Source organism: Rana temporaria, chromosome 2 (genome assembly GCF_905171775.1).
Source record: "Rana temporaria chromosome 2, aRanTem1.1, whole genome shotgun sequence".
In the NCBI taxonomy this organism is placed as follows: domain Eukaryota; kingdom Metazoa; phylum Chordata; class Amphibia; order Anura; family Ranidae; genus Rana; species Rana temporaria.
This window is the reverse complement of record NC_053490.1, coordinates 300,680,442-300,693,594: the sequence shown is the minus strand read 5'-3', so window position 1 is coordinate 300,693,594 and position 13,153 is coordinate 300,680,442. Positions and strand designations below refer to the sequence as shown.

The 13,153-nt window shown below is 39.0% G+C and overlaps 1 protein-coding gene across 1 annotated transcript in view; it reads left to right on the top strand.

Moving 5' to 3' along the window:
* Positions 1–13,153, top strand: part of LOC120926948 (syndecan-3-like) — a 180,274-nt gene that overhangs the window by 141,316 nt on the left and 25,805 nt on the right. The gene's annotated exons all lie outside the window — the stretch shown is intronic.

Sequence of the window (13,153 nt, the reverse complement as noted above, 5' to 3'; positions counted from 1 at the left end):
CATCTTTTTTTTTGCCATCTGTGCACCATTGGGGAGATTTCTCTTCACTTCCTGTCTTATAGCCAAACAGGAAGTAAGAGAAAATCCCTGAAAATTAAGGGAATACATTGAGGACCCCCGGGTCACCAGAACTAGTGTCCCCAAGATTTTCCCTTTTCTGGGGACAACCCAAAATTTTAGATATTCTTTTAAGTTCACATTCAATGATAATTGTAAACAGGACAAATAGAGAGGGTGCATCTCCCTAACAGGGGCCCAGGTAATGGAAAATGTCAGGTGTTCTGATCCATCTCCACTATCCAAAGCTAAAAAAAAAAGTTTTGCCTTTAGTTGTACTTTAAGTTAGACAAAAACTGATAGTTGCTGTTAGAGCATTCTCCACATTTTGGTTTTGACAGTAGAGGCGATCATACAGTAAACTGTTGTTTAAAGGCCACATTTGTATACAAAAATTGAATAGAGAGCTGCATCTCTAGTAAATGAACACCTTTACTATACATTGTCCAAGCTATTCAAAGTGGCCAAGAACAGTGCGCTGTGCATAAAGAACCCAGGGCATAAAGTAGCGACTGTTAGGTAAGTAGTTCAACTAGACCCGGGTTTTAAGGACAATTTGAATGTATGGAAAGTCCTCAATGCATTGGCAGTCAGAAACACACGCACATATGGTATGTCCAAGACTAGCTTTATTTCTCCTGCGTACTTGTACATAATCAAATCATACAAGAAGGGACGCCCCTGTCCCAGCCAATCATATGTAAGTAATTAGGTTATACAAGTAATATTCATCACAATTATACACCGTGCATAGAATATAGCAATATCATTTCTATTACAGCTTATCTAATGTTTTCATTCTTCGCCTAGTACATAATAACAAAATGGCAAGTTAGTTTCTATGTAGCTTGTCCTAGAAGCTCTGGGTAAAAGGATACGTAAACATACAAGCATTCATCACTAGGGGGGAACTCTAACAAGCCTTATAATGCATTAATAATATAGGGGAACTATAGCCTATCAATCATTGATATCTATGGGGGAACTCTAACCGCCTTTCAGCGACAGCCAAACATATCATAATATTACCAGGAAAAGATGTGTATATTAAAAGTGATAACCCCCTTCCAGGAAGCTCAATCTTAGGGGCCCCTCTGCTCACCTATAAACTGCCACTGTAGCTCCCCATTCCCCGTCCTTGGTATCAATAAAAGTTAAATAAGTCCCACTGTCTGTATTAATGGGGGTAAATGATCTTCATATCAGTTTTTATAGGAGTAAAATAAGCCCCACGTCTTTGGTATTCATATAAGAAAAATGTTGGGATAATCAAGAAAATCAACATCAGCAAGAAAAAAAAATAAAGCTAAAAAAAATAAATACATAAAAATAAATTATTTTAGTTTACAAAAACATTTAAAAGCAATGGATCAAAATCCATCCCAATGATTGAAAGAATATATAAAAAAAAGCACATAGCTACTACATGAATCACAGGGGATAAGTACTAGATTATAAGGATGAAGAACCCACATAAGGTTAAGTTGAGTGTTTGGCAGGCCCCTATGTTGGTCCTTCATCTGGAGGTTCTTTTCACTAGGTGTCTTTGTGCCAAAATGGAAAATTGAGAAGTGTGCATATGTCATTCACAAATGAAACATATCACTATGTGATGTTTGAGGTGTTTGTCTACTCAGTACAACTATACCATAAGGACTTGTGTTGAATTTTACCTAGATTCTTGGTTTCCTTTGTCCTGAAGAAGTGTGTTTCGTACTAAAACACAATTGATTGGTTCATAGGGCTTCTTTTACCTCTCACAGTCTGAGCTCTGCTGTACAGCACAATGCAAGAGATCAATGCCAAATTTGAACAGGCAGTAGTTGCACATATATATATATACAGTATGTATACAGGGAGTGCAGAATTATTAGACAAATTAGTATTTTGACCACATCATCCTCTTTATGCATGTTGTCTTACTCCAAGCTGTATAGGCTCGAAAGCCTACTACCAATTAAGCATATTAGGTGATGTGCATCTCTGTAATGAGAAGGGGTGTGGTCTAATGACATCAACACCCTATATCAGGTGTGCATAATTATTAGGCAACTTCCTTTCCTTTGGCAAAATGGGTCAAAAGAAGGACTTGACAGGCTCAGAAAAGTCAAAAATAGTGAGATATCTTGCAGAGGGATGCAGCACTCTTAAAATTGCAAAGCTTCTGAAGCGTGATCATCGAACAATCAAGCGTTTCATTCAAAATAGTCAACAGGGTCGCAAGAAGCGTGTGGAAAAACCAAGGCGCAAAATAACTGCCCATGAACTGAGAAAAGTCAAGCGTGCAGCTGCCAAGATGCCACTTGCCACCCGTTTGGCCATATTTCAGAGCTGCAACATCACTGGAGTGCCCAAAAGCACAAGGTGTGCAATACTCAGAGACATGGCCAAGGTAAGAAAGGCTGAAAGACGACCACCACTGAACAAGACACACAAGCTGAAACGTCAAGACTGGGCCAAGAAATATCTCAAGACTGATTTTTCTAAGGTTTTATGGACTGCTGAAATGAGAGTGAGTCTTGATGGGCCAGATGGATGGGCCCGTGGCTGGATTGGTAAAGGGCAGAGAGCTCCAGTCCGACTCAGACGCCAGCAAGGTGGAGGTGGAGTACTGGTTTGGGCTGGTATCATCAAAGATGAGCTTGTGGGGCCTTTTCGGATTGAGGATGGAGTCAAGCTCAACTCCCAGTCCTACTGCCAGTTTCTGGAAGACACCTTCTTTAAGCAGTGGTACAGGAAGAAGTCTGCATCCTTCAAGAAAAACATGATTTTCATGCAGGACAATGCTCCATCACACGCGTCCAAATACTCCACAGCGTGGCTGGCAAGAAAGGGTATAAAAGAAGAGAAACTAATGACATGGCCTCCTTGTTCACCTGATCTGAACCCCATTGAGAACCTGTGGTCCATCATCAAATGTGAGATTTACAAGGAGGGAAAACAGTACACCTCTCTGAACAGTGTCTGGGAGGCTGCGGTTGCTGCTGCACGCAATGTTGATGGTTAACAGATCAAAACACTGACATAATCCATGGATGGCAGGCTTTTGAGTGTCCTTGCAAAGAAAGGTGGCTATATTGGTCACTGATTTGTTTTTGTTTTGTTTTTGAATGTCAGAAATGTATAGTTGTGAATGTTGAGATGTTATATTGGTTTCACTGGTAAAAATAAATAATTGAAATGGGTATATATTTGTTTTTTGTTAAGTTGCCTAATAATTATGCACAGTAATAGTCACCTGCACACACAGATATCCCCCTAAAATAGCTAAAACTAAAAACAAACTAAAAACTACTTCCAAAAATATTCAGCTTTGATATTAATGAGTTTTTTGGGTTCATTGAGAACATGGTTGTTGTTCAATAATAAAATTAATCCTCAAAAATACAACTTGCCTAATAATTCTGCACTCCCTGTATTTTTAAATTCAACTCCAGGCAAATAAAAACACCAATGCAGTTATATGTTAACTAAAAATTATTATATATATACATATAATAATTTTTAGTTAACATATAACTGCATTGGTGTTTTTATTTGCCTGGAGTTGAATTTAAAAAAAATTGCATTTAAACATTATACCAACACAAAATTGGTATTGGTGTTTCGGGTGAGTTTTTTTTAGATAAATGTAGATGTAAAACTAATGTTTAAATGCCATATTGGAGCAGCATGCAGTCTTCATTTTATGCAAACTACTTTTAAAGTGGATGTAACCCTTACATATACCCAGTGAAGTGAACAGCCTCAGATGATACACAGAGATGAAATAAATCTCCCTACATTAGTTTTACATGTATATCTGCTGTCTTCAGCTTGCTATATTGTTTAGAATTCTTACATTGTGTTAGAATTTTTACTTCCTTATTTAGCACCAGGAGTGAAGTCTTGGCAAACACTGTGTGACAGCTGATTGGAGGAAAGGAATTCAGCCCCCCCTCCCTCCACATAGGCAGAGGAACGAAGATACTTTCAGAGCTGTGCTGTGACAAGACAAGCTCTCTGCTAATCTTTTTATAGCACCCACCCGGCACAAATTTAAAGCTGCTTTTATCTCGCATCTTGGAGAACTTGTCAGAAGTTATCATGCTGATAACAGAGGGACGAAACAGCAGAAAGACACAGGACTTGGAGCTTTGGAGAGAGATAAGTAAACACTGCAGATATATGGTCAGATTTCATGAATCGGCTAACCCGGCTCACAGAGATAGCTGAAGTGGCAGACTCGAATCTACCATGGTTTTCATCATTCCTGGAAAATCGATCCCAGATAGTGAAACTAGGACCTTTCACATCTGAATCTCGCAGCGTGTCTTGCGGAGTCCCTCAGGGATCTCCCCTATCGCCCGTGCTATTCAATATTTACCTCCACCCACTCCTAAAAATTATTAGTAATCACGACCTTCTCTATCACTCCTACACGGATGACACTCAACTCTATTTTCGTATCAGCGACAAAAAGAACCAATACCCTGCATTAGAACAATGTCTCACTCAGATAGTCATCTGGATGACGGATAGTCACCTCAAACTCAATGGAGCAAAAACAGAAATCATTCAACTCCATGCAAACAGGAGGAAACTGGCCAGGACTACCTGGACCCCTCCACCCATTTTGGGACAAACCATCACCCCTAGCACCAAGGTCAAAAGTCTAGAAATCATCTTTGACTCGAACATGACAATGGATGCACAAATAGGATCAGTAATTAGCGGATCACACCATCTTCTACGGCTCCTACGAAGAGTGGTTCCCTTCTTCCCTAAAGAAGACACAGCGGTAGTGGTAGGGTCAATCATTAACTCCAGATTGGATTATGCAAATGCCCTTTACCTCGGACTCCCAAAGCACCAGCTCGCCCGGCTCCAAATCATCCAAAACATGGCAGCTCGAATTGTAACAGGGAAAAAACCCTGGGAACCAATCACCCCGTCCCTGAGATCCCTCCATTGGCTGCCCATAAAGGACTGAGTCACTTTCAAGGCCTTATGCCTAACGCACAAATGTGTACATGGAAGCGCGTCCTTATATTTAAGTAAGAAAATAAAAAAACAAAATCGAGTTCTTAGATCAACTAACCAAAAATTATTACAAATTCCCAAAGCCTGATATAAGACCAAAGGAGAATGTCGTTTTTCAGTTCAAGGACCTCGACTATGGAACGCTTTACTAACTAATATCCGAATGGAAATTGATCACCTGGCCTTCAGAAAAAAACTAAAGACCCATCTATTCTGAGGGTCAAACTGAAGAAAAATAGAGGCCAAGCGCCTTGAGGCGATTCAATTTGCATTTGTAGCGCTATATAAGTAATTCACTCACATCCACTTTAATTGAACAGACCAGTAAATTGGTGTTGGTCTCAATTTCCCCTTCCCTACTCTTCCTCTACAGTTCACAAAATGCATCTTTCTTGTTTGGTTTTGCCTCTGTTCACCCAGCTGCTCTGCTATTATAGTAACTAAAGTCCTATATTCATTAGTGGATGTTTCCTTTTGAGGTCTCTGACAACTCTGCGTCTACACTCAGATAAAATAAAGTAGATGCCTGCTGTTGTTGAGTTTGCATCATAATTATTATGGCCATAAGGATACATATGCTTACATTTACCAAACTATACAGCATATGTGGATTATTGTTTGCAATTGTCCAACATAGGTTCTACAAGGATACTTAGAACCCTAGAAAAATGTAACACTGCATTCATAAGAGCCTAGTAATATCTTCATGCAGAGCATTTTCTTCTGTATTATAGTATGGAATGAAAAAACATGCTTGTATAAGTGTAGAATGAAATTAGTGTTTTTTGTCTTCATTTCTAGTTCTAATTAGTTGAATATTGCCAACAGTTGTAGCAGATAGTTAGGTAGCTGAGGTAGGTGGTTACATGACTACAGTTTCAAACAGTACTGTTAGAGGATTTTTAATTTACAGCTGCTTATCAAAATTAGATAATAAGCAAATCAAGTGAATCACTAGGAGTTTATATTAAAGAACGAGGGCACATTTAGTGCCCTTATTCTGACCAACTCCCTCCTTAAAGTGGAGGTTCACCCGAAAACTTTATTTTTAACATTAGATTGATGCTCATTTTGTCAAGGGGAATCGGGTAGTTTTTTTAAAATCGAAGCAGTACTTACCGTTTTAGAGAGCAATCTTCTCCTCCGCTTCCGGGTATGGGCTGCGGGACTGGGCGTTCCTATTTGATTGACAAGCTTCCGACGGTCGCATACATCTCGTCACGATTTCCCGAAAGTAGCCGAACGTCGGTGCGCAGGCGCCGTATAGAGCTGCACCGACGTTCAGCTTCTTTCGGCTACTCGTGACGCGATGTATGCGACCGTCGGAAGCCTGTCAATCAAATAGGAACGCCCAGTCCCGAAGACCATACCCGGAAGCGGCGGAGAAGATCGCTCTCTAAAACGGTAAGTACTGCTTCGATTTAAAAAAAAATACCCGATTCCCCTTGACAAAATGAGCATCAATCTAATGTTAAATAAAACATTTCTGGTGAACTCCTGCTTTAAGTTGATAATGTGTGTAGTATAATATGCTGACTGGTAATTGATCATTGATAATGTTTACAGTGCTACCTGCAGAGAGCCACATACCCTTTTTCAGGTCCTGCAATGTAGCCCCTATAAAAAAAAAGAACGAGAGAGGGTGCCACCTTCTAAGTGTAGTTTATTGATAACTCATTAAAAGCACAAGTAATTATGCACTCACTGTGTGACTCTAAGTTTTGGCGTGTAGCAAGAAATAGGACCAACATATCAACCCTGGCATGGGTCATATGCTGGAGAAGGTGAGACAAATGACTTGCTGCAGAGTTTGGCAGAAATGCGGCCAGGCTGAGCAGAGTGAAGCATGGAAGTGGCTGAGGGATTCAGAAGCAACACGCCAAGTCTCCTTCGACTGTGGACAGCAGAGTGATACAGAAAAGCGTTGGGTCTACATGGCAACCTTTGGCGCCAGACACGTATGTGGGGGGCATGGATACACATCAGTCCAACCCCTTTATCAAGCCTACTATACGCTTTGAGTGAAAGCTATTTATTAGCAACTGCTGCCATGGTAACTCTTGAAGCTAAAGAACTAAATGGCGCAGCGTGTTCAGATAAGAATGGAATTACTTGCTCACATAAAATTAGAACATACCATAAATAAAATAAATAATAATACAATGATGAAAAAAACTATTAGAATTTATATAGAGAAAGGGGGATGGAAAAGGAGAAAACACAGCTTTTGCTGGAGAGGGTGTGGGAAAAGAGGAACAATGACACATATATGGTGTGAGTGTTTGAAAATACAGAAATCCCAGAGTCTTCGAGGACCCGTCATGTGTCCCAGAAGACTTCAGGAAGGGGAACTTATGCTTCGGATCGTCTAAGGCGGCTGAAACAGAAGTAAGAGCAGGTAACTGTCAAAAGCAGGTACCTGCTTCTCCCCTCCTCCCCAAAAGCTCAATTTCACAAACAGAAGCCAGGGAGGAGTCCTTCAAGTGGACGTTCCACTTTTGGGTGGAACTCGCTTTAAGTAAGAAATAATTTTTATCTTAGGCGAAGTTAAAAATTCCATCCATGCATACCATAGTTTGGAAAAAGAAGCATAGTTATCATTAGCCATGGCAATTCGTTCTATCATTCTCATGAGATGGTTCAGGTGTTTCAATATCTTAAGATCAGGGTTCTGCCAGCCAGAATAACAAATTTGATTATTTTTAATATTTAATATAACTCGGGCCTCATCTATGTTATATATTTAACTCATAAAAGTAAGAATGAAATTTAGAAAATATAAAATAATGTAATTATACAGTTTTGTTCCTTTATAAAAATAAAAATATAAACTTATTGGATATGGGTAAAAATATAAAAATATCAATAAATAATAAATCAAATGGACACCTGGGTACATTGTAAAGATAGAGATACCAGCTCTAAACTATATAGGTAGGTAAATGGATCTTGACACGAAGAAAAAACAATTCAATTACAGTATTTAGCTTGAGTTCTTAATTTAGACCCCCAGGGGTTAATGTGTTGAGCATAAAAATCCAATGCAATTCTTGTTGGCAGAGCTTTTTAAAGTGCTCGGCTTTACAACTACTATTGGGGATACTTTTAATAATCCACACTTTTAACCCTTCCATGGATTTTCAATGCTTTTCTTTAACGTGTTTGGGATATTATAGTTGGTGCTCCCTTGTTCAATTGCCCAACAATGTTCCCCAAATTGATCTCTGAGGGTTCTAACTGTATATCTCACGCACAACAGTCCACATGGGCAAGTGAGACAATATATGAAGATTTATGTGGAACAATTAAAAAAGTTGCAAATGGGAAAAACATCACCATTCCCAGAAAAGGCTTTCAGGCCATGCATGACAAAGCTGCACTTGACACATTTATGTTTCCGATATTGGAACATGTTTAATAAATTTCAAATATGTTACCTTGCCAGAGACGAGCTGTTGGCTTTTTGGAGATCTTGCTATGAGCTACCTGACTTTTAATATTTCAGGCCCTACGAATTTATTTATTTTGGGCAAAATAAGGCCTAGGAAATGGTTGTGTAGGACGATCCCCCAGTGTCTTTCCCTGTTTTTGTACCTAGCATAAAATTAATTAATAATACAGATCGAGCTAGCATGGTAGTTATCTTTTTTATCCGTGTTTTGGGGGGTAGGCCCGTATGTATTGAAATCCTCCTCTATATTACAGTAACCTTTTTCTAAAAAAAAATATTTTAAGTACGTCACGTTGTTCTACTTTTCCACGCCTTTCTCTAGAGTGCTGTTTTCACAGAGTGGACAAAACTGGCTGCTGGGGGTATTATATCTCCACTTGGTATGGTGGCAACCGGTGGAATGGACATATGAATTTCCAGCAGTCAATTTATTTGGTTGTTAAAGATGATTTTATGCCCTGATGAGCCAAGTTCTAAATCCAGAAAGTTTAGAGAGACCATGTCGCACACATGTGTGAATGACCACTCAAAGGTGTTGTTGCAATATTTGACAAATCCAGCAGTTGAAGAGGGTGGTCCATCCCAAATGATGATGTCATCGCTATACTTTCTCAAGTGGGCATAAGGATTGTGATTATAGATAATCCAATATGGCGAATAATCATGTTCATTGCCCATTTTTTAAACATATTTTTTTTACATATGTATGAATTGAATTTCCATCTCCCTTTCTCTATATTTATATTAATTGGATTTCCATCATTGTATTATTTTTTAAACATATTTTTTTCTCATTTTATGTGAGCAAGTAATTTCATTCTTTTCTGGGCACGCTGCACCATTTAGTTCTATAGCTTCTGATATTACCGTGGCAGTGACAGCTAATAAAATCTTTCCCCAAAGCCAATATAGGCTTGATAAAGGGATATGACTGCCCCCAAATGTACAACATGCCTGATGTTACAGATCCAATGCTTCCCTGCATCTCTCTGCTGTCCACAGAGTAGAGTCTAGACTGCGAATGTGGAGGGGTGCAAGACTGGAAAGCTTTATGAACATGGACTGTGCAGTGCCGCTTAGGCTAAACAGAAAAATCTTTCTAGAGACGGGCATTATAGATAAAGATATTCCATTACATAAAAGCTTGGCACGAGGAAAAGGTGCTCGGGATGGATGCATTAAAAGTGCACTTATCCTTTAGTATTGTGCTGGGAACCAACAATATCTTTCCATCCTATTTTGTTATTCATACAATGCTTTATTTATTGTTCTATTCCTAATCTATGAGTAAAATACAAGTATGATAACCAGGGGCAAAACATAAAACTAATATTCACTCAAATAAAATAATAATAAAACAGTGGGAGCCAAATTTAAAGTAGCCATTTAATTTAAATGTAAATTCTTATAGATATTAGTATCAGTATATTTGTGACTAGAGGTCCACCGAACAGACGCTATCGGTATCGCCCCTGGAAAACTATATCGGTCCACCCCTATTTTTGACATGGTCCCAAAACATCTTATCTATTCTTTTGATGTTGTTTCCATCAGGATAAGCTGTTCTAAAGCATAAATATAAATGCTTGGCTGACCATAGTTCAACCCAAATATATATTCAGATGGTTGTCCTGCATGTCTGATCAATGTCTAATGTGTTGGTTGGCTTTAATGGGAATTACAGCTCAGATATTGAGCCCCCTACTTTATTGGCTGCATTCGCTTTTTTTTATTTCATTTGTCAGTGTCTGATGAGTTAAACTGTCAGTTTAGGGTGACTTAACTTTTTAAATTGTCTTCTCCTTTGCAATATTATTGACATTGGTGAAATAAAGTGCCATTCCATGTGTTATCTTTCCTGACAGTACATGTGCATAGAGGCTGCTGTACTCAACACTAGCTTCTGTTGTGTGAAACAGGAATATCAAGGGTCCAATGTTTTATGGATAGTGTAGCAGATTAACTGCCTTATTAAGATATAGTGCTATTAAAAGTAAATATCAATTTAGTGTGTGTCAGAATAGATACTGAGACAATCATAAAGAAACTAGATTTAGTATCGGCTAGAGAAAACAGCCAAACTTTAGCCAATCTGTTGTAAAAATCCTTTTATTTATTTTTTAGACTTCAAATTTTGTCAAATAATTATTTTTTTCTGATCAAAAAAGCAAGTAATGAAATCAGCCTTCCATTTGGCTAAAATACTAGGGAGGGTGAAATCTAAATAAATCATATTTTTGTACAATAAAGTAATTAGGTGGGATCTGTTATTCTTAAGTGTTATTTTCTCAATGGGATTAAGAGGCTGGATAAGCAAATTAGCATTGAAGTTTCTTTTGATCAAGTCCAGTAATGCATTTTAACTTCTCATCACAAGTCAGATTTTCAGTCTCATTTTTGAAAAAAAAATGTTATCAAAGAATCATTACTGAAAATACTTTCAAGATCTGAAGCTCCTAAGACTCTAGAGAGGCACCGGAATTTAAATATTTTGTTCACATAGTTTAAGTAACGTTATAGTTAAAGTGAACCAGTGGTGCCTAAAGCTGAAGTCAACAGTAAACTAATAGTAGTACAAAAGTATTCTCTTTATTTAACCTAATCCTTTATTACTAATGCATTGTTTTGTAGGCCACAGATTCTGGTATTCAAGACCATCCACTGCTACTCTATCTCCATAAGCAGGGTGCCATTACCACACCTTGTATTGGACCCCCTCCCCACCTTACTTGAGAACATGGTTGTTAAGTAGTAAGAATGCAGTGAAGTCACTTTTTGCCTGATTTATTTTCCAGTCATATAAATGTAAACATTTTAAAGCGCATGTCAACTTTGAAAAGGGTTGCCCTGACCTGATGCACAATGTAATGTGTTTTGAAATGTACTTTACATTACACATCAACTTGTTGAGGTGCATTAACGCATATTGATATACCCACAATTGATCCAGAGCAAGGCAAAAAGTCCCAATAAAGCATGATCCAATTTGCTCCAGGAGAGGAAAAAAATCCATTCCTTGTCCCCCAATAGGCAATTGAATATTCCCTGGATCAACAGAGCCTGGTGATATTACCTATACATGTGAGTATCCAGTTATATTTTGTGCATTTAAAAATGCATCCAGTTATTTTTTTAAACAATCTACTTAGCTGGCTTACTGACTATTTACTATTCACATGTGCTTGCATGTTAGATTAATTGCAGACCCTGGATATTCTGAAACTTCAGACACTCTGTTCTGCAAATTTAGATCTGTTCATGTGGTCAAGAGCTTGGGTTTGTGCCCTTCTGCCTGTGGCCTATAGCAATGGTGGGTGGATGGGGTAAAGTATGTAAAAAAACACACAGGTACTGTCACGTACCTGATAGGAGACTGAAATGACGTAGTCGGCCTCTCTTGTATCTCCAGCCCGGGCCCCACTGAAGGTGGAACAGAGGGTGCCGAGGAACAGGAGGAACATGAGTGCCTGCGGATGTTGATGGAAGAACATGCAGCAGGAGATGCAATTCCAAGGAGACTGGCGAACCAATGAATCAGGAACAGTAGTAGTGTTCAGAAATCTAGCCCAGGTTAAATGGGCACTCCACTTATGCTGATGGTTCAGGACGTGCAGCTTGTCGGGGTTCTCAGCAGACTTGAGGCAGTAACACTCATAGGTACACAGAGCTTGTACAGCAGACAGCCAAACAAAGCACTTGAACAGGAAAAGAAGCCAGGATCAGAGACGGAAGCATGGTCACAGGAATAGCCAGGGTCAACAGGCAGGCAGTGAGGTACCAAATCATAAGCACAGCCGAGGTCAGGAATGGAGCCGAGTCAGGATCTAAAGACAGGTCAGAAGCAGAATCCAAGATCATGTCAGGAGCAAGCAGGATCAGCAACAAGGGAATCTTACAGGATAAATGCAGGACACAGGGAACAGCTGAAGGTCAGTCAGCACAGAACATGGGCATGAGTATCATTTAAATAGCCCATCTAGCGCCTACAGGAATTGTGCATGTGCGCACATGCGCGTGCCTAGTAACCATTCTGTGGGAAATTCCATGCGCATTTCTGCACACCAGACGTCTCAAAGGGGTTCCCTGACAGGTACTTCTAGGTGCCTGCTTTAAATGTCTGGTGCCATGTTAATTTTACTTATTGCACAAAAGTGGTACTTTAGAAACCATCTTTTAATCCATGCTTAATTTTCTAATTAAAAGTCTTACATAAAACAAACTGACTACTATGATCTTTATCAGAAAAACCTCTGACTCTAGTTTCACTCTTTTATTAATTTAAGCTGGCCATAGACAGTTTGAATTTCAGCTGCAGTAATCACTGTGTTCTCCCAGCAAAAATGGCTCCCCCTGACCTCCCTCCCACCAGGAGAACACAATTGTTCAATGGGAGGGAATCCCCCATTAACGCTGAAAAGAAAATCGCTCCATCTATTTTTTTTTAACAAAAAGATGTTTATTGATGTATAAACAGAGTATATATACAGTTGCCAGACATTGGTTATACATAGATCAGCAGTAAATGCAATTTATAAACCTGAAAGCAAGTTAAAACAACACATAAGGTGAACGTCCATGTGTGAGCGCGTACTCCCTGTGTCTAAATTGACAAGGAAAGAAAAT